The sequence below is a fragment of the Stegostoma tigrinum genome, chromosome 12 (assembly GCF_030684315.1).
Source record: "Stegostoma tigrinum isolate sSteTig4 chromosome 12, sSteTig4.hap1, whole genome shotgun sequence".
Classification (NCBI taxonomy): domain Eukaryota; kingdom Metazoa; phylum Chordata; class Chondrichthyes; order Orectolobiformes; family Stegostomatidae; genus Stegostoma; species Stegostoma tigrinum.
Genome location: NC_081365.1, coordinates 52,687,296 through 52,713,908, shown reverse-complemented (window position 1 = coordinate 52,713,908; position 26,613 = coordinate 52,687,296). Strand labels below are relative to the sequence as shown.

General features: G+C 40.5%; 1 long non-coding RNA gene across 1 annotated transcript in view; it reads left to right on the top strand.

Moving 5' to 3' along the window:
• The window catches only part of LOC125457247 (uncharacterized), a 352,059-nt gene that overhangs the window by 159,248 nt on the left and 166,198 nt on the right, over positions 1 to 26,613 (top strand). The window lies entirely within an intron of this gene.

Sequence of the window (26,613 nt, the reverse complement as noted above, 5' to 3'; positions counted from 1 at the left end):
AGAGAATAGTGTGGATAGTTTTACCTCCCTTCAGCTAAGGAAAGACGTATCGGCGTTGGAGACTGTCCAAAGAAGTTCTTTTTTATTTCATTCACAGGCTGTGGATATCGTTGGTTAGGCCAGGATTTATTGGCCATCCATAAATGCCCAGAGGGTTGTTCAGAATCAATCATGTTGCTGTAAGTCTGGAGTCATATGTAGGCCACACCAGCTGAGGAGATCTGTTTACTTCTCTAAAGGATATTGGTGAATCAGACCGGTTTCTTTGACAATTAAACCTGCGTCACCATTAAACTGTTAAGTCTACATTTTTATAGAATTCAAATTTCACCATCATGTGTTCTGCTTTTCTTTCCAGCATATTTTTAAGAGGTCCCTCCCTTTGTTTTGTTTTGCATGTCTTTAACCTTATCTTATACTATAACAAAAATTAACATTATGCTTGCAACGTCACCTGCAAGTGTAATGTATTTGTAACATTGTGACTGTCCACTGTTGAATATGCAGGAAATGGACCAGATAAAACATGTTGTGATCTTGAATAATACTATGAATGTGTGCACCTGATGCACAGTCTTGCCGAGTATGAAAGTGTACCATGAGCCGGGAAAGGACGGCTGGCAGACCAATCAAGTTAGCTTTTAAAAAAGATTTTAAAATCTTCTGCATATATTTTTTTAAAAAAGTTACCAAGTGACTATATGGTTTTTAAATCAGTCATTTTCAATCAATTAAAATCTGGTTATTCACAAATAAGGGACAAGGCACTCAAATGAACGAGGATTTTTTTTTGGGATAAGCTTATTTCAGATGCGTTAATCAAGTACATCAAGACACCATGCTAGCTTTATTGAACACTTTCTTATCTGATTTTCTTTCTGATCCATGGAAAATTAATTGACATGCAAAAGATTTCCATGGAATGTGAAGGAAAAAAAAACTCTTCAAACTGTAAAATTTAGACCTAAATGCTCCCTTACTGTCAAAGTTGAAACATTACCCTTGAATGCACAACTTCAAAACATGGATGGAATTAAGTCTTGACAAAGCCATCCAGTTATGCCACATTCCCTACTCTTCGCTGCATAGGCTTATACAGGATATATGGCACAGAAACAGGCTATTTGGCAAAACTAGTTCATACCAGTGTTTATGCTCCACTCAAGCCCACTTCCATTTCTTTTTAGATGTTCATAAGCATCACTGTCTTAACCAACTTTTATCATCAAACTCTAACCTTCCTGGAGGAGGTGGTGGTGAGCTGCCTGATTAAATTGCTACAGCCCTTGTGGTGTAAAGACATCAGCAGTATTTTTAGGTAGGGTATTCCAGTATTTTCATCCAGCCGCAGTGAAGGAACAGCAATATATTTTCAACTCAGGATGGTCAGTGACATGGAGAGGAATTTGAAGGTGGTAATGCTTCCGTGTATTTCCTGCCTTTGTCCTTCCAGATGGTAGAGCCATGCATTTGGAAGGCGTCAAAGAGTTTGTTGTGCGTTACTGTAGCACATCTTGTTGATGTCTTACATTGCTGTCAATGAAAATTTGTGGTGAGCGGTTTGATTATTGATGTTTCGGATGTCAGTCAAGCAGGCTGTTTTGTTTTGCATTGTGTTTAGCTTCTTGAGTATTGTTGGAGCTGAGACCACCGGGCAGGTGAGGAGTATTGTATCACACTCCTGACTTGTGAGTTAGATAGGTGCTAGATAGATAGGAGGTGAGTTATTCACTTTTTGTTTCCTAACGCCTGACCTGCCTTGTAGCCACAGCAATTGAATGACTGGTTCTATTCAGTTAATGGTTAAAGGCCCACCTTTCCCCCAAGCCCCTGTGATGATATTGACAGTGGGGAATTCAGTGATGTAAAGGTAAAACCATTGAAAGCCAAAGGGGGAAAAATCAGTAAGTCAACTCTGGGTTATTGCCTAGCGGAAATCCTGCAGGAATGTTCTTAGACTGAAATGATTGATCTCCAACAACCTACTTTTGAACTAGTTCTGACTCCAACCAGCAGAAAGTTTTTTCCCGATTCTCATTGATTTCAATTTTGTTCGGGGCCTTGATTCCATGGTCAGTCAAATGCTTCATTGATATCAATAACAGTCAATTTCACTTCACCTCTGGATTTCAGCTCTTTCTCCAGTTTGGACCAAGGCTGTAATGAAGTCAGGAGTTGTGTGGCCCTGAAGAGGCCCAAGGTGGCTATCTGTTAGCAGGCGATCCTTTTCCGAGTGATTATTGATATCACTGCCAATGACCCAATCAATCACTTTACTGATAGATTGATAGGCTGGGAAAAGACTTGGTTGTTTTGTCGTGCTTCTTTAAAACAGGACAGATCTAACGCATTTGTCACATTATCGAATAGATACGGGTGTTGTAGCTGTATTGGAACAGCGTAACTAGGGGGTGTGACTAGTTCAGGAGCACAAGATTCCTGAACTATTGCCAGAATGTTGTCAGAGCCCAGGCTTTGCAGCATCCAAAGCGTTTAGCTGTTCCTTGGTCTAGAATGCAAACAGACACACAGTAAAAGATTGACAAGAAGAGATGAGTAGGGCATCCATAAAGGCAGGAAGGAAAATGTAATTTGAGGCTGTTTAAACTTTTTTGAGTGTGATCAAACTGAGATTTATATATGTATTTTAACATTGTTCACTGCAAATTTGAATTCTTGGAATTTTATGTTTAAACTGTCTTTCTGTGTGTTTGGAGTTAACAATTAGATTTATAAAAAAAAGCCTATAATACCCATAATTACAAGCAAGAGGTAGTTACCTAATGTTACCCAGAGTTCTTTGTAAAATACTGAGAAAGGTTGAAGGAGAATTTTCGAGATGCTGACTTTCATTTTTAGTCTCTGCTGAGAGAAAAGCATTATTAGTCTCTGAAATGTTGAGAGGTTTTATGATAAAGTATCATATGCTAAGCTGCATTCCTAAGGAAAAGAGGTTAAAATAATGAAGTTATCGTAGAATAAAAGAATTAGTAACCCCAGACTGGAGTATTGAGATACAGTTGATAGAAGAGATATAAAGCTAAGATTTTTTGCCAAAAAACAAAGTTTATTGAAATGGTAACAGGAACTGTACAGTGCTGGAAATCAGCTAAGTCAGGAATACAATTAAGAAAGTGTTATCTGCAGTTTGAGCAAATGTGTTGAAATTATAATTACAAGTTCATCAGAGTATTAACAAAAAAAGTCACTGAATCCTTCGGAAGTAAGCCAGCTTAGGTCTTGCTAAAGCTTTAGCACTAAATATTCCTCGAATTGAAACAGTGAAACTGTAGGCCAGCTAATTTGTGATATTGGGAAATTGTTGCAAACATTATGAAGGGAGTAAATAACAGGACATTTGGAAAGCCAAGGCGAAATCCATTTGAGTCACCTTGGTTTTATGACCAATTTGCTAGTTGTTCAAGGATGTAACAAGCAAAGTAGATAATTGGGATCTTGTAGGCATAGCATATCTGGACTTGCAGATGCCATTTGAGTAGCAGCTGTATCAAACCAACAATTTAGGATCATTTGGGGTTAAGTCTGGTTTATTAGCTTGGATAGAGGATTGGGTAACCAACAAAAAGTGGAGTCTAGATAAATGAATCATTTTTCGAATTGGCAGGATGTAACTCTGTATTCCCCAGGCTTTGGTCCTTAGGCCCCACCTATTTACAATTTGTATGAATGAAGTGAATGCATGCGAGAAGGCACTACAGCCAGATTCACAAATCACACTAAAATGGGTATTTCTTTTTTGACAGAGAATAAGAAGGACAACCTATTACTTAAATGGTGAGAACCTTCAGAGTAGTTTTGCTGCAGAGGGATCTGGGTGTTCTTGTGCCTGAGTCTCAGAAAACTAGTATGCAGATACAGCAGGTAGAAATGAAGGGAAATGGAATTTTAAGTGTGTATTGCTAAAAGAGTAGAATGTAAATGCAGGGAAGCATGGCTGCAACTGCGCCAGGCATTAGTGAGATTTGGTGTATTGCATACAATCTTGATCCCTTTCTTGAGAAGGGATGTAATTATATTGGAGCCAGCTCAGGTCAGATTCACTAGATTGATTCCGGAGATGAGGTGTTTGCCTTAAGAGAAACTGAAAAATTAGTCCTATACTCTCAGGAGTTGAGAAGAACAAGAAGAGATCTAATTGAAATGCATAAGATGCTGATAGAGGTTGACAAAATTGACGTGGAGAGGATGTTTCCTCAATTAGGACAACTGAGAATAAGAGATCATAGTTTTAAGATAAAAGGTAGCAGATTTACAATAAATGAGGAGAAATTACTTCTCAATGGGTTGTGAATATATGGAATTCATTATGCCCAAATGTGGTGATGTTGGTACAATGAGAAAATTTAAGCAGGAGATTGACATTTTAATGAGTAACAGGTTGAAGAGTCTATGGAGAGAAGCAGGAAAGTGCAGGAGATAGGTCAGTCCAGAGGGATGGACAGGTCAAGGGGGCAGGATGAGGTTAGTAGGTAGGAGATGGGGGTGGGGCTTGACGTGGGAAGAGGGGATAGGTGGGAGGAAGGACAGGTTAGGGATGGGGGGATGAGCTGGGCTGGTTTTGGGATGCGGTAGGTGGAGGGGAGCTTTTGAAGCTTGTGAAATCCACATTGATACCATTGGGCTGCAGAGTTCCCAAACAGAATATGAGTCGCTGTTCCTGTAATGTTTAGGTGGCATCATTGTGGCATTGCAGGAGGCCCAGGATGGACATATCATCTAAGGAATGGGAGGGAGAATTGAAATTGTTTGCAACTGGAAGGTGCAGTTGTGAGCCGAGCATAGGTGTTCCACAAAGCAGTCCCCAAGCCTCCTTTTGGTTTCCCCGATGTAGAGGCCACAATGGGATGCAGTATACCACATTAGGAGATGTGCAGGTGAACATCTGCTTGATGTGGAAAGTCTTCTTGGGCCCTGGGATGCCAGTGAGGGAGGAGGTGTAGGGACAGGTGTAGCACTTCCTGGAGTTGCAGGGAAAAGTACCGGGTGAGGTGGGGCTGGAGGGGAGTGTGGAGCAGAGAAGGGAGTCATGGAGAGAGTGGTCCCTCGGGTAAGCAGATATGGTAGGGAGGGAAAAATGTCTACGGTGATGGGGTCAGATTGCAGATGGTGGAATTGGCAGAGGATGATGCGTTGGACCCAGAGGTTGGTAGGGTGGTATGTGAGGACTAGGGGAATTCTGTTTTTGTTGTTATTGCGGGGAGGGGGTGTGAGGAATGAATTGCGGGAGATGTGGGAGACTGGGTCTAGGGTGTTCTTGCCCACTGAGGGAGGGGGAGGTTGTGGTCCTTGAAAAACAAGGACATCTGAGATGTAAGGGAATGGAATGCCTCATCCTGGGAGCAGATGCAGTGGAGGTAAAGTAATTGGGAATAGAGGATGGCATTTTTGCAGGAAGATTGGTGGGAGGAAGTGTATTCTAGGTAGCTGTGGGAGCCGGAGGGCTTGAAATGGATATTGGTTTCTAGATGGTTGCAGGAGATGGAGACAGAGAGATCCAGGAAGGAGGGGGAGGTATTAGAGATGGTCCAGGTGAGCTCAAGGTTAGGTTGGAAGGTGTTGGTGAAGTGGATGAACTGTTCGAGCTCCTCGTGGGAGCAAGATGCGGTGCCGATACAGTCATCAATGTAATGGAGGAAGAGGTAGGGTCAGTGTAGGTGCGAAAGAGGGATTGGTCCATGCAACCTACAAAGAGGCAGGCATAGCTTGGGCCCATGCGGGTACCCATGGGAGTGGAAGGAAATGAAAGAGAAGTTGTTGAGGGTGAGGACGAATTTGGCTAAGTCGATGAGGGTGTCAGTGGGGGGGGACTGGTCGGTTCTGCGGATCCGGAAGAAGCGTAGGGCCTTTAGGCCATCTGTGTATGGAATGCAGGTGTACAGGGACTGGACGCACCACCTCCTCCAGTATTTCCAGTTCCCTGGTTCCCAACACCTCATCTTTACCAATCTCCACCTATCTGGACGCCATTCTCTCTCCCTTGGTCCAGAAACCTCCTACACATGTCCATGACACCACCCAGGGCCTCCACCTCCTCCAGAACTTCCAATTCCCTGGTCCTCAACAGCTCAAATTACCAGGAACAGCAACTCATATTCCGCTTGGGAACCCTGCAGCCCAATGGTATCAATGTGGACTTCACAAGCTTCAAAATTTCCCCTCCCCCTACCGCATCCCAAAGCCAGCCCAGCTTGTACCCCCCTCCCTAAACTGTCCTTCCTCCCACCTATTCCCTTCCTCCCACCTCAAGCTCCACCTTCATCTCCTACCTACTAACCTCATCCCGTCCCCTTGACCTGTCCGTCCTTCTTGGCCTGACCTATCTCCTCTCTACCTCCCCACCTACACTCACGTCTACTGGCTCCATCCCTGCCTCTTTGACCGGTCTGTCTCCTTTCCACTTATCTTCTCCTCTCTCCATCTTCTATCCACCTCCTCCTCGCTTCCTATTTATTTCAGAACCCCCTTCCCCTCCCCCTTTTCTGAACAAGGGTCTAGGCTGGAAACATCAGCCTTCCTGCTCCTCTGATGCTGCTTGGCCTGCTGTGTTCATCCAGGTCTGCACCTTGTTATCTCAGATTCTCCAGCATCTGCAGTTCCTACTATCTCTAATAAATAGATTAGTCACCTTTAGTTACCCTGTACAGGGAAGTCAGTGTAGTTAGTCAGTAGTGTGTCAGTATAATGTACGGTAATATTAGTAAGCAGATAATCCAGACTGGTTGTGCAAAGTCTGTGATATTATAGTCTTATAAATTATTGTTTTGGAAATAAACTTGAAGAGAAGTTTAGGGTAGCACAGTGGCACAGATGTTAGCGCTTCTGCGTCACAATACCAGGGACCCAGTTCAATTCTAGCCGCGGGTGACTGTCTATGTTGAGTCCGCACGTTCTCCCTGTGTCTCCGTAGGTTTCTTCTGGGTACTCATGTTTCCTTCCACAGTCCAAAGATGTACAGGTTAGGTGGATTGGGCATGCTAGATTGCCGATAATGTCCCGGGATGCGCAGGTTGGGTGAATTAGGCATGGGAAATACAGGGTTGCAGGAATAGAGTAGGGGATGTGAGTCTGGGTGAGATGGCCTTTGGAGAGTCGTGTGGGCTTGTTGGGCCAAATGGCCTGTTTCCATACTGGTGTGATTCTACGGCCTTGTCCTACAAGAACATTAGTCTTTGTGGTACATGTTACATGACTATCATGTATTGAAATTTCCAAATGCATGGTTTTGGCAAGTGAGCATTAAATACGAGGCAACACAGCGGTGGTAGTAAGTAAATACCAAAGGATAAATACGTGACTGCACTGTGATGGTTGTGTAATATCTCTTTTTTGGCAACTGTCACCTATTAATCTGTCTAAATACAACCAAAATAGGATCCATGGTGAACTGGTAAATTGGATACAAAATTGGCACGGTCATAGAGGTTGGAACCTAGTTATGGAGGGGTATTGTTTTTGACTGAAGGTCTGTGGGTAGTGGAGTTGAACAAAAATAAGCGCTGAGACCTCTGTTTGTAATACATAAAAATGATTTGGATGAAAATGGTGGATTGTTCGATTAGTAAGTTTACAGATGATATGAAATTTGGTGGAGTTGTGGATAGTGAGGAATGTTGAGAAAGATGTTGCAGATATAGACCAATTGGAAAGTTGGACTGAGAAATGGCAGATGCAGTTTAACCTGCACGTGTGTAAGGTAGTGCAATTTGGGAGGTCAAATGCAAGAAGAAATCCACAGTAGATGGCAGGACCATTAGAAGTATTGATATAAACTGGGATATTGGGGTGCAATTCACACCTCCCTGAAAGCAGCAACACAAGTGGATCATGTGGTAAAGAAAGTGTATAGCAAGCTTGTCTTCATTGGTCAGGGCATTGAGTACAAAAGTTGGCAAGTCATGTTGCAGCTTCATTAAACTTTAGTTAGGCCACTTTTGGAATAGTGTGTGCAGTTCTGGTCACCATTGCATAGGAAGGATGTGGAGGCTTTGGAGAGGTTGCAAAAAGAGTTTACCACAATGTTGCCTGCATTGGAGTGTATTAGCTGTTGTGATAGAAATATATAAAATTATGAGAGGCAATGATAGAGTAGATAATTGAAGTCTTTCTTTTCCCAGGGTGGTAATGTTAAATACTCAGAGGCTTAGGTTTAAGGTGACTGTGGGAATGTTGAAAGCAGATGTGTGAGGCAGGTGTTTTTTTCACACAGCTGGTGATAGGTCTCTGAAATGTGCTTCCAGTAAGTGGGAGCAGCAGTTTCTGCAGTGTGGTTTACATGGTACTTAAACAGACAAATGAACAGGCAAAGAATAGAGGGATATGGACCATGTGCAGGCAGATGGGATTAGTTTAGAATGGCATCATGATCAGTGCAGACACAGTGGGCTGAAGGGCCTGCTCCTGTTCTGGACTGCTCTATGTTCTATGTTCTATGAGGCAATTGAGCTGAAATAGGACATTCAATTACAGAGAGAAACCCAGGTGCAACACGATGCTCCACAGCTGCATGAAAAGAAGCTTCTAAAATTCTATTCATGGCACACAAACCTGTCAAAGCGCTAAGTGCAACATTACAGCTTGATGACCAAGTCATAGAGCAGTGATGGACACCATCCTTACCTCTGCCATGACTTTCTCAATGTTCTAATATGCTACTTCTAGTATGTTACAAGAACTGCAAAATGCTATATATTAGGTAAGAATCCCACAAGTGGATGCTTCACATTGTTTTAAGTATCCCATAGTCCAATCACAACAGTTTCAGAAGAAATTTCAAGATTCTCTCACTGAGATTCTTTCTGTGAGTGTCTTGATTATTATAGGTATTGGTACCATTGACATGATTCCTGACCCCTTATAACTACAGGCTTCTTGGTTATTTCATTGCCTAGATCCTACTTTTAGAAACACAATTTTCTTCAAGTACTTGTTTGCACATGTACTTTTCCACTTGTTTAATCCCTGAGTTTCCACACAGACCAAGCTAGTAAACTCACTGGTGGCTACTCCACCTTTATTGCACAACATTAAAGAAATAAATAGTCATAATATGCATTCAAAATTAACCATTTTCATTGTCATTTTGGTATTTCAGCCAATTTAAAGGGACGAGAGTTTGCAAAAATCAGCTATCAACTGTATGTTATGTTAAAATAAGAAAAGCTGTTAGTAATATAAATCAATGTTATTTGGTTATCGCCATCGCAGATGAGCAGACAACTCGTGCTTTAAACTAATATTAAAAAACATGAGGTAGCTGTAGAATTCTGCTTCATGTACAATGAACATTCCCGTGAAAAGCTTTGTCTTTGGGAAAATCCATTATAAAATTGTCAACATTTGCTTTCACTGCTGTTTGGATGGTATTCAGCTTTCAGTTGCTGAATCGGTTTCAGCAAAGTGTTATTCTGCATAAGTCTTCCTTAAATGGTCTTTTACAGGAGTACAATTAGTTATTTCAAGCTTTTCCAATCTTTTGCATTGATTCATTTTTGAGAGCCAGGCAATATTAATAATGCTCCAAACACTGGAAAAGAATTGCATTTTCTGCCCAGATTCCATCAAATTTTAACAAATGTCACTTCTCAGAAAAAACATTGAGTAGAGGAATTTGGTCTTTAAAAGGAGCATTTTCCATCTGTTTGCCAGAGCAATTCCACAGTGGCATAGGGAAACAGTTTTTGGCATCCTCCAAGCATGCTGAGGCTTCAAGTGCTGCAGGCTTCTCATCAAAAAACAGCAATGTTGTCAACTTGTGTATGTTCACAAGACTCAAGCTGAGAGCTGTTTCAGCTACAGGATGCCTTCTGGCCACGATATTTTTTTTTGCAAAGCATCTGTTGTAAACATTCACAGAAATAAGAATGATGAATTTTATTAATTTCATGAGTGTAAAAGATTAATTGAATTGATTCTCTGAAAAACTGGTTGGAATTTTGATCCCCTCTCCTTTTTACAGGGCATGGCATGTGGCAAGTAACATTTGTGCCACATACATACCAAACATTGGTCTTCTCCAACCAAAGAGAATCCACCCATCGCACCTTAATGTTGAATGGTGTTATTGTCACTGAATCCTCCACAATCAACTTCCTAGGGGCTACCATTGAACCAAAACGGAACCATGAGAAACCATATAAATACTGTAGCTACATAACAGGCCGGAGGTTGAGAATCATGTGGTGAGTACTTCACCTCCTGACTTCTCAAATCATGTCCATTTATAAGGCTCAAGTCAAGATAGGTGAAAATTGAACAACACTTGAACTTTGGTATGTTTCAGGACAAAACGAATCTGCTCGATTGGTCCCATCCGCTACCTTCAATATTCACTCCTTCCACGACCAATACATATTGGTAGCAATGTACACCATCTACAAGGTGTACACCAATGATCCTTAAACAGCACCTTTCAAACTTACAAGCTCTACCACCTAGAAGGACAGGGAAGCATAAACAAGGGAACATGACCTTCTGCAAACTCTCTTCCAAGCCACTCACCATTCTGACTTGGAAATATATAGCTGTTCCATCACTATTACAAGCATGAAACCCTTGAACCCTTTTCTGAAATGCCCCATCTGTATACTTGCACTCTATGGACTGCAGAATTTCAAGAAGGTGTGTCACAACCACCTTTTCAAAGGCAGTTAAGGATTGGCAATAAATAGTCATCTAGCCAGTGATATCCACATCCTATAAAAGACTAGAAAAACATACGGGTTGGGTGGAGAGGTTAGAATTGTGTTGCAGGCAGATTTTATGAGCAGCTATGGAAAATGATAAACAGTCTGCCAGGCTTCAGGCTAACTGAAGTACTTAAATGCCAATGAATGATTAGTTGTAACTGGGAGGTGGGACATTCTGCCTCAGAGGTGTCAATGCCATGTCTTCAGGTAGTTCATGCAGGGACAGCAAAATACGTAGGCTTCCAGGTTTGAAATACATAAGTTGGCTCCTGACTTTCTTGCCCGTACAAGGGGTCACCACCTCTATGAGAAATTTAATGATAAAAACATTAAGGCAATTTGCATAACATTGAGATTTTATTCTTATGTTAAAACAGGAATAAAAGGATTTTTAAATACATGAACAGGTTGTAAGCACCAATAACTGGAACAGCATTTATTGCCCATCCATAATTGCTCTTGAAGAGGTAGTGGTGAGCTGACTTCTTCTTGAACTGCTGTAGCCCAGGTGCAGTATGTCAATCCACAATACTTTGGCAGGGAGAGGGGGTGTTTCTTGGATATTTACCCACTGACAGTAAAGGAACAGTGATATATTTTCAAATCAGAATGGATGGTGATGGAAAGTAACCTGCAAATAGTGGTGTTTCCATGTACCTGTGGTCTTTGTGCTTCTCGGAGGCAATGCTTTTGGAGAAGGCTGTGGTTGTGGATGTTAGAAGGTGTGGCTAAGGAGCCTTGAAGAATTTCTGAAGTGTATCTTGTTGATGATAAACTCTGCTGCTACTGAGCACTGATAATGGAGGGACTCAATGTGGATGCATGATCCCTTAAGTGGAATGCTTTGACCTGGATGATGTAAAACTTCTTTGAAGTTGGAGCTGCACCCATCCAGCCAAGTGGGGAGTATTCCTTCACACTCCTGGCTTGTGCCTTGTAGATGGTGGATAGGCTCTGGCATGTCAGGAACTGTGTTACTCACTGCAATGATGGGGTTGCACGGTGGCTCAGTGGTTAGCACTGCAGCCTCACAGTGCCAGGGACCCGGGTTTGATTGCAGCTTCAGGCGACTATCCGTATGGAGTTTGCACATTCTCCCCGTGTCTACGTCGGTTTCCTCCGGGTGCTCCGATTTCCTCCCACAGTACAAATAGGTGCAGGCTAGGTGGATTGGCCATGCTAAATTGCCCGCAGTGTTCAGGGATGTGTAGATTAGGTGGGTTATAGGGGGATGGGTCTGGGTGGGATGCTCCAAGGTTTGCTGTGGACTTGTTGGGCCAAAGGGCCTATTTCCACAATGTAGGGATTCTATGATCTATGAAGATTCCTTGCTTCTATCTTGTTGCAGCCATAGTGTTAATATGGCTAAATTAGTTCCGTCTCTGATCAATGGAATCTCCTAGGATGTTGATAGTCAGGGGTTTAGTGATGTTAGATGCCATTGAATGTCAAAGAGTGATGGTTAGATTCTCACGTATTGGATATGGTCGTTGTGCAGCACATGTGGCAAATAAATGTTACTTGCCACCTGTCAGTTCAAACCTGGTTATGGTTCGGATCTGGCTGTATTAATATGTGGGTCTTTTTCAGGTTGGCAGGATGCCACATATGGTGTGCCACAAGGATCTTAACTCTTTACAGTTTATTTCAATGATTTTTGCCAAAGACTGAAGGCTTGATAGCTAAGTTTGCTGATGTCACAAAGATAGATAGGAAAGTGAGTTGCGAAGAGGGCATAAGAAGTCGACAGAAGCACATAGATAGGTTAAATGAATGGGCAAAGACCTGATGAATGGAATATTGTGGGAAAATGTGAAATTACCCATTTGACAGAAAGAAGCAATGAGAAGCATATTATCTAAATGATGAGAGGTTACAGACTATGAGAGACAGATTTGGATGTCCTTGTCCATGAATTGCAGGTTAATATGCATATACAGTAAGCAATCAAGAAAGCTAATAGAACGTTAAATTTTATAGCGAAGGAGACTGAATTCAAGAGCAGGGAGTTCATGCTTCTGTTATTACAGAATATTAGTAAGACCACGTTTGGAATCTACAGTACTGGTCACCATACTTATGGAATGACATTCATCTGTTGGTAGCAGTTCAGAGAATGTTCACTAGACTAAAACCTGGAATGCACAGATTGCCTTATGAGGACAGGCTACTCAGGCTCAGCCTGTATCCTCTGAAGTTTAGAAGAATCAGAAGAGGCTTAATTGAAACAAGTAAGATCCTGAGAGTACTTGACTAGGTGGATGATGAGATGATGTTTCCTCTTGTCAGCGAATCTAGAACAGGGTTATGATTTGTTGATAAGGGGCCACCTGTTTAAGAAAGCAATGAGGAAGAAATTTTCCCAGGGTTGTGAGATTTTCAAATTCATTTTCTTAAAAGGCAGTGGATCCTTAAATATTTAAACAAACGGGTCAATACATTCCTGATTATCAATGGAATTAAAGGTTATTGGAGTTAAGCAGATATGTAGAGTTGACATTAAGATCAGATCAGCCAAAATCTTTATTGAATGCAAAGTAGGTTTGATGAGCCAAGTGGCCTGCACTTTTTCCTTGTTTGTATGTCATTCAAGATTTCTTCCCCAGTCAGTTAACAAACCATGGGTAGGACAGGTTGAGAGGCCATATTTGCAATGACATTTAAATGAGTTTTAGATATAACCTGGAAAAGCAGATAGCATTCTAACAATATTTTTTTAATGTCATTCTCAAGTGTTTTTAGCTACAAATTCCATTGATTTGCTAATGTATATACTCATCGAATTACTGCTAAAATCTGCCCTTTAACTTGTCTGTCTCCTCTCCACCTATCTTCTCCCCTATCCATCTTCGATCTGCCTCCCCCTCTCTCCCTATTGATTTCAGAACCCTCTCCCTACCCCTCTTTTCTGATGAAGGGTCTAGGCCCGAAATATCAGCTTTTGTGCTCCTGAGATGCTGCTTGGCCTGCTGGGCAAAAATCACAAAGCGCTTACCAAAATCACCTTCTGTCCGCAAGAGTTAAAAGCAGAAGACATTATGGAATGCAGTTTCATTGGGGCGTTTTGACATTCAGTAAAGTTAAGGAGAGTTATTGTGACATATATCAGTCTTTAACAGTTTGTTTGAACTTAGATGCCAAAGGCAAATGTGCTTTTAAACATTTATATTCCTCACGGTGTTTTCAGACCTCAATATTATTTTTTAGGAAACCAGTCTTGAAAATAATTGTAAGCCACTGAACAGTTTGTGTAGATTTTTCTCAGATGGTAAAAAGAGCTTGAAAGTCAGGAAAGAGGTATGTAATTACCTAGTTGAGTGGTGCCTAACCTTTTCAAGCAGTGGGCTGGATGCTTGTATCACAATTTAGAGAGAGGCTCATGTATATTTAAAGCTTTGCTGCATCAGGCAGAATAATGATTAAACACAACAAGCTTCCAATCTATTTTGTAACTCTTGGAATTATTGGATCATGCTGCTTCTCTCACTTTCAGTTCAGTTTCTCTCTTCTCCATCACTATGGTTTCACGCACATCCTTCACTGCCAGCTTTCTCACTTTCCTGCCTCTCCTGAGGCTCTCTCCCTTCTTTTTGGTTGCATTTCTGTTTTAACTTTTTGTTTTCTTATAAAAAAAGGCTTCACACTTTCCTCTTTATTTGTGCATCCACTCGTCTTTTGCCTTCTTTTTACCATTTTTCACAATGTTTTGTAGCTACCAATATAAGGAAGAATTTAGAGAGAGCGTTTGCTAAAATAAAATAAAACTGGGTAGAGGTGAATTTGTTGGATGCTGCTCAATCATGTTGACTTGTACATCTCAGTTATTCTGGAAGAAGATTTTGGAAAGACAAATTATGAATAAGGCAACAGAGCAACTTGGAGGGAATCTAAGTAAATCTGTCAGCTCCCACTAAGTGGTATGACACCATTCTATGACAGTAGGAATTGCAGATGCTGGAGAATCTGAGATAACAAGGTGTAGAGCTTGATGAACACAGCAGGCCAAGCAGCATCGGAGGAGCAGGAAGGCTGACGTTTCGGGTCTAGACCCATTTCTGAAGAAAGTCTAGGCCTGAAACGTCAGCCCTCCTGCTCCTCCGATGCTGCTTGGCCTACTGTGTTCATCCAACTCTACACCTTGTTATCTCTGGCAACATTCTATGTCTGATTCATCTGTTCTGGGGTTGTTTAGCTGTTTCTGCCAGCCAGCATTAGTTGCAAAACATTGGCTCATTTATTCTTATGGTCAAAGAGCCATTGGCGCAGTGCTAATTAGAGGTGGCTTTTGGGAGCATACAGAATACAGAAGCAATTTCCTTGCGTCTGGAACCCACAAATGAAGCCCCTTAAAGTCTGAAGGCTCAGATAGGTCAGACTTGGTTAAGATTCACAGTTGCCCAGGTAAAGTTAGAGAATTAAAAACCTGGTTTAAGTCATGCGTAATTATTTAACTGACGCCACTCCCCACTTACCAGATACCACCCCCTTCCCAACCCCAACTCCTTCCACTCCCTGATTGCTGACAACTATATGAAACTCTACCCTTGTGACCCACTTGGCAACTCACCCTCCTGGCAACTGATATCACCAACCTGCTACAAGAATCTCCTTAACTACCTGACATAATAACCCCTCAACTCAAATGCTGAATGCATTTCTGAAGAAGGGTCCCGACGAAACATTAAGCTTTTCTGCTCCTCTGATGCTGCTTGGCCTGCTGTGTTGATCCAGCCTCACACTGTGTAATCTAAGGTTTTAATTAACATTTCTGACTCTGATCAGAAAATGGGGTGGCACAGTGGCCCAGTGGTTGGCTTTGCTGCCTCACAGTGCTATACACCTGGATTCAATTCTACCCTCAGGTGGCTGTGTGAAGTTTGCATGTTATTCTTGTATCTGTGTGTTCCAGTTTCCTCCCACAGTCCAGAGACAGAACATAGAACAGTACAGGCCCTTCGGCCCACAATGTTGTGCCGACCTATTATCCTACTAAGATTAAACTATCCTGCATACCCTAAATTTTACTATTGTCCGTGTGCCTATCCAAGAGTCTCTTAAAAGTCTCTAAAATATCTGACTCTACTGCCACTGCTGGCAGCGCATCCACATGCCCACCACTCTATGTGTAAAGAACCTACCTCTGACATCTCCCCTATACCTTCCTCCAATCACCTTAAAATTATCCCCCCTTGTAATAGTCATTTCTGCCCTGGGAAAGAGTCCCTGACTATCCACTCTATCTATGCCTCTCATCATCTTGTACACCTCTATCAAGTCACCTCTCATCCTTCTTTGCTCCAATGAAAAAAGCCCCAGCTCCCTCAACCTTTCCTCATAAGACCTACCCTCCAGTTCAGGCATCATCCTGGTAAATCTCCTCCGCACCTTCTCTATAGCTTCCACATCTTTCTTGCAATGAGGTGACCAGAACTGAACACAATATTCCAAGTGTGGTCTAAGCAGAGTTTTTTTAGATCTGCCGCATAACCTGGCGGCTCTTAAATTCAATTCCCCTGCCAATGAAAGCCAACACATCATACACCTTCTTTACAACACTATCAACTTGTGTGGCAACTTTTATGAATTTGGACCCCAAGATCCCTCTTTTCCTCCACACTGCCAAGAATCCTGCAATTAACCCTATATCCTGCATTGAAATTCGACCTTCCAAAATGAATCACTTCATACTTTTTTGGGTTGAATTCCATCTGCCACTTCTTTACCCAGCTCTGCATCTTGCTAATGTCCCATCACAACCTACAACAGCCTCCATACTATCCACAACTCCACCAACCTTCATGTCATCGGCAAACTTACTAACCCACCCTTCCACTTCCTTATCGAAGTCATTTATAAAAATCACAAAGATCAGAGGTCCCAGAACAGATCCCTACAGAATACCACTGGCCACTGAGCTCCAGGCTGAATAGTTTCCAGCTACTACCACACTCTGTCTTCTATTGGACAGCCAGTTTTGTATCTGGGCAGGCAAATTTCCCTGAATCCCATGCCTCCTTACTTTCTGAATGAGCCTACCATGTGGAACCTTATCAAATGCCTCACTAAAATCCACATGCACCACATCCACTGCTCTACCTTCATCAATGTGTTTTATCAAATCCTCAAAGAATTCAATAAGGTTTGTGAGGCATGATCTGCCCCTCACAAAGCCATGCTGACTATTTCTAATCAAACTGTGCTTTTCCAAATAATCATAATTACTATCTCTCAGAATCCTCTCCAATAATTAGCCCAGTACAGAAGTAAGACTGACTGGTCTGTAATCTTTAGGATTATCCCTATTCTCTTTCTTGAACAAGGGAATGACATTTGCCACCCTCCAGATTAGGTGGGTTGGCCACAGTAAATTGACATATAGTGCTCAATTTAGGTGGATTGTCCATGGGAAATATGGCATTACAGAGATGGGGTCTGGGTCTGGGTCTGGATGGGAAACTCTTTGGAGGGTTCATGTGTACTTAGAGCCAAAGAGTTATACAGCATGAAAACAAAGTCTTTGGCCCAATTCGTCCATGCTGACCAGATATCCTGTTTAAATCAAGTCACATTTGGCCTATTATCCCTCTAAACCCTTCCTATTCATATACCCATCCAGATGACTTTTAAGTGTTGTAATTATACCAGCCTCCACCATTTCCTCTCATGGCAGCTCATACCATACATGCACCAACCTCAGCATGAAAGTGTTACCCCTTGGGTCCCTTTTAAGTCTTTCCCCCCACCTCACCTTAAACCTGTGCTCTCTGGTTTTTGACTCCCCCACCTTGGAGAAAAGACCTTGTCTATTTAGCCTACCTATACTCCTCATGATTTTGTAAACCTCTATATGGTCACCCCATAGCCTTTGATGGGCCAAATGGCCTGCTTGCACACGGTAGGGATTCTATGATGTCTGGCCCATTAGTACTAATCGGTTAGAAATGGCAATTTTGTGATCTAGGCAAATAAACAGCTAAACAACAACTGGACCATGGTGGGAGGGATTATAGGCATGCCGTCATGTTGATGGAGAAGTAAACAGTTGTTTGAGGGCATGGGTCTGCCACATTTCAAATAATCTGTTTCAGCTCAGTGAAGTTTTTAAAAAAATGTTTTTTAGGTTTCTGTGAATTGAGTTGATTAGGCTCTGCACGCTGCCTTCTCTCTGAAATGATATGTGGTGCAGGATAGGATAGATTGATGTGGACCAAGTAACAAGGGAGACAAATGGGATGTTGCCCTCATAAGATGGATGGAGTATAAAAGCAAGGAGGTCTTGTTGCAACTGTGCAGGACATTAGTGGAGTACTGAGTGCAGTTTCGATCTTATTGCTTAAAGATAGATTATATACGCAGTTTCAATTTGGAGTTGGGTCACTGGACTGATTCTTGGGTATTAGGGTTACCTTGTGGGGAATTATTGGGCCTGATTGGAGATTAAAGGAAGGGAGATGATTTTATTAAAACATCTATGATTTTAAATGTACTTGACAGGGTAGATGTAGAGGTAATGTTTCTTCTTAGGAAGGATCTAGTACTAGGAGATGCAGTTTAAAGATAAGGAATCTCCCATTCAAGACAAGGGTGAGGGGGAATTTCTTCTCTCAGAATATGGTTGTAAGTGTGGTTTCTTGGGTCAAGTACCACTGCTGGTGTAGTTCCCTATGTGGGCGGTGCAGTGACTTAATCGATGGACAGTCCTGATCATCAAAAAGGTTGAACAATGTAATTATAACTAGCTTTATGATAAAGTGTCATTTTTAAATCTGGTGAATTACATCAAAGACTTAATCAATATTTATCATGATACAATTATCAGAAATCTGGACTTTGTATAATTAAAAACAAAAATACTGTTCAAAGCAAAGGGAGGTCAAACCAGTGATGTGAGCAGTCTGGCTTACTGGCCAATTACATTCTTTGGCACAGAAAAATTAATTAGTACAAATATAGAATTTCATTTCTTCATGTTCTAACAGTTGAAAATTTTAAATTTCTAAATTTATATCTAACATTTCTTGATTAGTTCCTTTCTTTTTTCAAACTAATCTGTTTTCCCTCTGTATTTCTCTTTATCTGATTGGAAATTGAATTTACCCACTTAAATCTCTTTTCAATCCTTGTGCAGTTTATTTTTTCACTGTTTCAATGTGATGCCCGGTTTCCCTCAGAGTTCCAGCAACTTGTGAAAAAATAAATTAAAAACTGAATGGGCAAAGGCAGACCTTACTCACAGCAAAGCTGTTAGAAGTCCTTATGTTATAAAATTTGCCCAACTTGATGTCAAATCTAGCAAAGATAGCTTTCAAGATCAATTTTTGATAATAAGTTGAGACTATGAATTTTCCAGAAAAAAACTTATTGCAATATAATTCCTTGGACAATTTGGTTTCCAAAGTGAGCAGAGTTAGATATAGATTTGGCCTAAGAGTGCTATCTCTGGAGTTTCACTGCCCTTATGATGCACTGTCAGGTTCACAGCCATCTTCCATCTGTCATTGAATGACTTGTAAAGACTTGTAAGTAAACATTAATAACAACTGTACACTCATTCCCCTTGAAGGCAAAAGAAAAGGTTTTAAAGCTTCTACTTGGCCAGTATAATCATGGTAATGTCCTACTTCTATTAACTGCACTGTTGCATTTTGTTACAACAAGGCGTAGAGCTGGATGAACACAGCAGGCCAAGCAGCATCATAGAAGCAGGAAAGCTGACACATCGGGCCTGGACCCTTCTTCAGAAATCAGGATTTCAGCTTTCCTGCTCCTCTGATGCTGCTTGGCCTGCTGTGTTCACCCAGCTCTACACCTTGTTATCTCAAATTCACCAGCATCTGCAGTTACTACTATCTCTGTTGCATTTCATTAATGGGTTGGAATTTCTGATTCATCCAAATTATTGATGGGCCTCCAATATTGTGCGGTGATATTTGGTTAAGTTTTGCAGAATGGCAAACAGTTAAATTTTGCCTTAGCAGTATTTACCTTCCAGAATATCAATTATATGTCCAGTGTTGTTTTGTTTAAAATATAGTCTTGCTATGTGAATGTTGTTGGCAAGGCCAGCATTTGTTGACTATCCCCTTGGTGATGACCAAACTTCTTGAACTGCAGCAACATTTGTGGTATAAACGGAATTCGTGCCAACTTGGTAGAATCTTGAACGAATCTTCCACATGGCCTGGGTCTCCACCTGCCCAACCCTGGCAGGGATCTCTTCAATCTGTTGACCCTTAGACCCCACCCCTCCTGTTTTTCCTCTGTTTGGCTTCTTTCCAGGATCAGCACTTGGTCTTTCAAAAGTTTTGTAAGTTTAGGGGGTTTTCAAGTATGAAACATCTGTAGTTAAAAACTCCAAGTTCCAAGTTCTTAGTTGTAACAATATGATCCCAGTCATGTTTTACCTGGCAAGGTATGAATAACCAGTGTTTGTGAATCAAGTAGGATTTATAAGTTTTCATAAATACTTAATATACAAGCAGTGAAGACAACATCAAAGTTTCTTATCTTTCAAGGTCTAAGATTCCTTAAATGATCTCCTATCTTTGATGTAATGTTATATTGTTTTGTGACTGTAAAGGATTGCACAATAGAACCCATTGTAATATTGTTCTACAAAAGACACTGATGTTTCTAACTGCTATCTCTAATTCTGAAAGTCCTTTATTCCTCAGTAGAAAGTAATTCAAATTAACTCTTCCTTTAGGCTTAAGATCAGAGTCACCTAGTGTTACTTCACCTCCATAACTTGTAACAGAGGCTAAATAAGTACTCATTTCTTATTCCCCAGGGTCCAGGAACTAAAATCTTATTGAGTGAACAAATGAAACATCCTTTTCGATAAAGGGAAGTTATGCAAACAACACTAAGGCTTCGTACTGATAATACTAACAATCATAAAATCATTCGCCTAATATCTCTAGTGATACCAAACAATTAAAATCAAATATCTCAGTAGAATATCAGGATGGTCCTTTTTAAAATATCGAATTTTTCCCAAATATAAGAATAATTCACCAAGTCAGTAAACAAACACTTTTTCATGTCTTTTCATAATTGTTATCTAAAGAGAATTTGCTGTATTTAGTTCAAGCTGTTATGTTCAAAGGTTTTGTTATTCCTTTATAATTGACAAACAAATCTTAAATCACACTGAGTGGTGTCAAAGTAAACTAAAAAACTAAATCCTTTGGTATCTCTAGGTCTTTTAAAGCTCAATCTCACGAGCAGCTGCCCTAACTGTTAATTAACTCATTTCAGAAATTCAAATATAATTGTTAAAAAGATAGATTAGGCAAAATCATTAAATGTTACTTCAAACCAATACAGTGTCCTAAATGTTAGTAATATCATAATCACAGGGATACTGCATATTTTCCAGATAAAGAAAACAGATCTTACCATTCCTTTGGCTAAAGCTCTATTGAGACCCATCTGCTGTTCCCGCTGAGGCAGGAAAGACTCACATTTGTCCTACCTCATCATTCATGTGAGGCCCTGAAGTATTACCTGCCAAGACATTCACCAGAAGCATGGACGGTGCAATTATATGGTGCAACCACACTGCTCCTTTTAAAGACAGTTGGCTCCCGCTTACAGGGGAACTGCATTCTGTGAAAATGAACTGTTGGCTGCTTGTACCGATATTGTCTGCCAGGAGGAACTCGACAAATCAAGCACCTGAGAAGAAAGAGGACTGAAGATCTTTGTGGTGGAGGTTGACAGGGAGAAAAGCTTGGGTTTCTGTTGGGGGCAAGGAGTGACCAAAGGAAAACCTAAAGAGGAAAATGGAAGCAAACGGCCAGGGACATCAGTGCCTGGGATCTGGCCTCGGGCAATGTCCAGCAGATCTCAAACAGACTCTGCGATAAGTATCTTGTATTGTGGCTTGATATTTTGATACAGTTGAAGTTTTCATGTTCAGTTAGGGGCCATGATAATACAATAAATTGTCAATTGGGTCTATTACTATTGAGATTTAGAAAATCATAATCTAACATAGCTGAGTCAGCAAGACTTCATGAAATGGAAATTGATTCTAAATAATTTATTTGAGTTTTCAAGGAGGTCTTACCAAGAGTGGATATAGGGGAATCTGTTGATATGTTATATTTGGACTTCCAGAAGGAGTTCAAGGTATTTCACAAAAAGTTAAGTCATAAGACAACAGCCCATGGTGCTGAACATGGGGTATTGTGGTGAACAGAGAATTGGCCAGTGGACAGGGAAAACAAATGAGGCTAAGGATTTTTTTTTAAGGATGGCAAACTGTAACCAATGAGGTTCCATAGGGATTAGTGCTGGAACCACAACTCTTTACAACATATGTTAATGACTTGGAGGAAAAAGCAGATATACTGTAGCCAGGTTTGTAGATGACACAAAAAAATGTGGAAAACCAAGATGTAGGAAGGAGACAAACTATTTACAGAGTGATAGTGATAAGTTAAATAAGTTAGCAAATAGTTGGAAAATGGAGTATAATATGGGAAAATATGAATTTGTTTACTTTGGAAAGGAGAACAAAAGAATTTTTGAAAGGAGAGCAAAATAATAGTATTATTTAAATTAAGAAAAGCTGCAGAAAGCTATAATACAAAATGGATCTGGGGGTACTCGTGCATGAAACAGAGAAAGATAGCCCACAGGCACAGCAGGTAATCAGAAAGGCTAATGGAATATTAACTCTTATTTCAATGCATTGGAGTATAAAAGTAGAGAAGTCTTACTTGCAACTGTACCTGGTGCTGGTGAGACAACACCTGGACTACTGAGGCCAGTTTTGTTCCCATTATTTATGGAAAGATATTATTACATTGGAGCCAGATCAGAGATGATTTGCTAGAATCATTCTTCTTATGGATAACTGTATTATGAGCAAGATCAAAAAGGTTGGAACTCTTCTCATTGGATTTAAGAAGAATGAGAGAGATTCTCATTGAGATACGCAGGATTCTTAAGGGTAAATGTTTATGCTTCTCCTCCTAGGAGAATCTAAGAATAGAGGATATAGGCTGAGAATAAGGATGTGCCTTTTTAAGACTGAGATGAGGAGGAATTCTGCCGGTATGTTGTGAGTCTTCAGACTCTTAACCACAGCAGAGGAGGCAAAGTGCTTGTGTATATTTAAGGCTTAAATAGATAGATTCTTGATCAGTAAGGGAATCAATGGGTTCTGGAAAAATGTAGGAAAGTGGACAGGAGGAATATTGGATCAGGCTTGATCCTATTGAATAACAGGGCAGTCCTGAGGGGCCAAATGGCTGATGCTTGACCCTACTTCTAATGGCTTTATGGTGTTAATCGGCCCTCACTGATGTATTTCTATTTTTGCACCTTCTTAACACTTTCTTTGCTGCCGGTCTTATTTTGTTTATTTTTGTGTTTTGTTTTGTTCTGGTGCCTGACTTGTTTTTGGAACCAGATTTCCTGCGCGTACACACCCAATGTCCCTGAGTGCCATGTGTTTTATAGATATTAAGAAAAGCTTATGGGCTTTGGACTATGTGTGACAAACAGCATCAGTCATAGATTTTGATGATTTGACACACTTTGCAGACCTTAGCAATAGTGGTGGTCAAATCAAAAGAATATAATTTTTGTTTACCTACTACTATTGTTTCATCCTGTGCCCAAACTCGAGGGGGATGGGAACCTATACGGATAGCCAAAAAAAAGGAAAGCAAGGGTCAAGGAAAGAATAGGAAAGAAAAGTTACATCAGAATCTAAGGGTAAAAATCAAATAGGGACACATTTAAAAGTAATGCATCCCCATCCCTCTTGAGTTTAGACAAAGGATGACGCCATAACAAAAACCAAAAGAACTGTGGATGCTGTAATTCAGGATCAAAAACAAAGTTGCTGGAAAAGGTCAGCAGGTCTGGCAGCATCTGTGGAGGAGAAAACAGAGTTAACGTCTTGGGTCGGGTGACTGAGGACGGGTCACCGAACCCCAAATGTTAAATCTGTTTTCTCCTCCACATGAAGCCATAATGATGGGTTAACAACAATTACATGACCTAGGCGAAGCCAACACTATTGTTAAGGTGAGCAAAGTGCATCAAATCATCAAATAATGTGAATGTGACTAAGAATGTTAAAAAGACAAGCTTTAAGGCCTAATGCATTTGCAATAAGGTGGACAAATAAGTTTTACAAATAAATATAAATGGGTATGATATTGTTGGGCTTACAGAGGTATGACTGTAGCATGACAAGAGATATGAATGGAATATTTAGGAGTAATCAGTGTTGAGAGAGGACGGATAATAAAAGAAAAAGAGGTGGGGTAACATTACTGGTAAAGAAAGAATTGAATAAATTGTGAGGAAGGCAATTAGTTCTGGCAAAGTGGAATCTGTATGGGTATAGCTTAGAAACACCAAGGGGCAGAAAACAACAGTGGGGGTTCTTTGTAGATCCTCAAACTGTTGTGGTAATATGGAGAAGGCATTAAACAGGACATATAAGAGATAAGCAATAAACGTACAGCTGTAATTATGGGTGACTTTAATCTGCATGTAGATTAAGCAAGTCAAATCAGGAGCAATACCACAGCGAGGGAGTTCCTGGAGAGTATACATTAAGGAACCAACTAGAAAACAAGCTATCCTAAGCTAGGAATTGTATGATGTGAAAGGAATAAATGGCAATCCAGTTGTGTGTGACCTCCTGAATAAGGGTGAACATAAAATTATAGAATTCTTCATTAAGGTGGAAGTTGACATATATGATTCTGAGACATGGGGCCTGAATCCAAGTAAAGGAAATTGCAATGGTGCATGGTGAAGCTGGCTGTAATAGATTTGGAAATGTTATTTAAAGGTCTGAGGATGGAGAGGAAATAGGAAACATTTAAAGAGCTCATGGATGAACTACAACAATTGTTCATTCCTGTTTGGCATAAAACTAAATGGAAAAAGAAGCCCCAACCATGGCTAACAAGGGAAATTAGGGATATTTTTAAACCTAAGAAAGGGGCTTACAAATTGGCCAAAAGAAACTGAGTGAACCTAGGAACTGGAATCAGTTTAGACTTAATCAAAGGAGGACATAGGAATAAGATTGGGAAGAGTACAAGAGTAAGCTGGCAGGCACATACAAACTGACTGCAAAATGTTAAAAGTACGTGAAAAAAATGTTAGTGAAGAAAGATGTCAGTCTCTTATGGTCAGAAAAAGGGGAACTTACAATGGGGAACAAAGAGATAGCAGACCAATTAGAGACATACAATGTTTCCGTCTTCACAAAGGAAGTCACAAATAATGCCCCAAAAATGTTCGACGATAAATTCCCAGGGCCTAATAATTGACAGCCCAGAGTTTTTAAGGAAGTGGCCCTCGAATTAGTGGTTGCATTGGTAATATGGTTCAAGACTTCAAGAGCAGTCCCTATGGATTGGAGACTTGCTAATACAACCCTATTGTTTCAAAAAAGGGAGGGAGAGGGAAAACAGGGAGTCATAGACTGGTTAGCATGTCATTGACAAGAGGAGAAAATGCTCGAGTCAATTATGAGAGATTTAATAGCAGAGCACTTGGAAAATAGTGACATGATTGAGTAGAATCTACATAGATTTATGAAAAGGAAATCATGCTTAACAAACATACTGGAATTTTTCTAGGATAAAACTAGTAGAGTTAATAAGTGGGAATCTTATCAGTATACATTCTTCTTCATACTAATTCTACTGAGAGGATTAGCCAATGCTTAGCTTGATCAATATTCATCTTTCACCCAATATGAAAAATGTCCTAATCATTATTGTATTCCTATTTGTGAGAGCTTGCTGTGAAAGACTGCTACATTTCCAAAACTATACCAATAGCTGCTTTTCAAAGTAAAATTGTTCATTTGGTGTAAGGTGCTGCAGTCACTATATAAATCCAAGTTTTTCATTTTTTTCCTTTATCCAGTTGCTCACAAGTCAATTCAAGTTGAATTAGTTGAAATGCTTTATTGAAGCTATACAAACATCAAAGATTTGCCCTGCTCTTACCATGACACACTTATTAGCAATAATTCTGGTGTGAATATGTTCCGAAAATTTGTTAGAAAATAACTGCAGTGCTTTCAATGACTCTGTTAGCAGCATTGCAAGTGCCTAAAGCTAAAATGAATAAAGATTGCAAGAGACAGATTTGCATCAGACAATAAAATCCATAGGTTTAGGTTTCTTTTACAGCTGTAACAGGTTAAGCAAATTCAACATAAATAGGTATGGTAAATATATCTAATCATATTGTGAAAAGGAAAATTAGCTTAAGGCTCAAACTGCCACTGAGCTTTGTTAACTCGCATAAACAATGGTATTAATTGACAAAGTACTGAAAGAACTGCGGATGCTGTAAATCAGGTACGGAAAGAGAAGTTGTTGGAAAAGCCTAGTAGCCCTGGCCACATCTGTGAAGAAAAAAGTCAGAGTTAATATTTCGGGTCCAGTGATCCTTCTTCAGAATCAAAACTTCTTAATCAAAATAATTATACCGATTAATCTGCTCAGTCTCGGCTCGATGCCGAATTCACTGTGCAATATTATCATAGAAAGTTTGACAATTTCAGTTACGATTAAGTGTCATATTAGATACGAAAAGTTAACCCTAGTTCCCTCTCCACAGATGTAGCTGTTGGGTCGGATCTTACCAGGGCCCTGAGCAATGTGGGCTATGTGAGAAATATTGGGGAATCTTGTGAGAATTCCATCAATATCTCTCTTGACGTTGCAAGCAACAAGTTGCATTTTCCGACAAAGATCCAGATATCAAGATAAAGTTGCCACTGATGAGCAATGAAAGGCCTTTGAATGAAGATTGTCATTCTTTATTATTCTCACTAACACTGATCCATGCCTCATTAATATGAAGATTGTTTCTCTACCATGTACCAGATCGAAGCCAGGCAATGAGA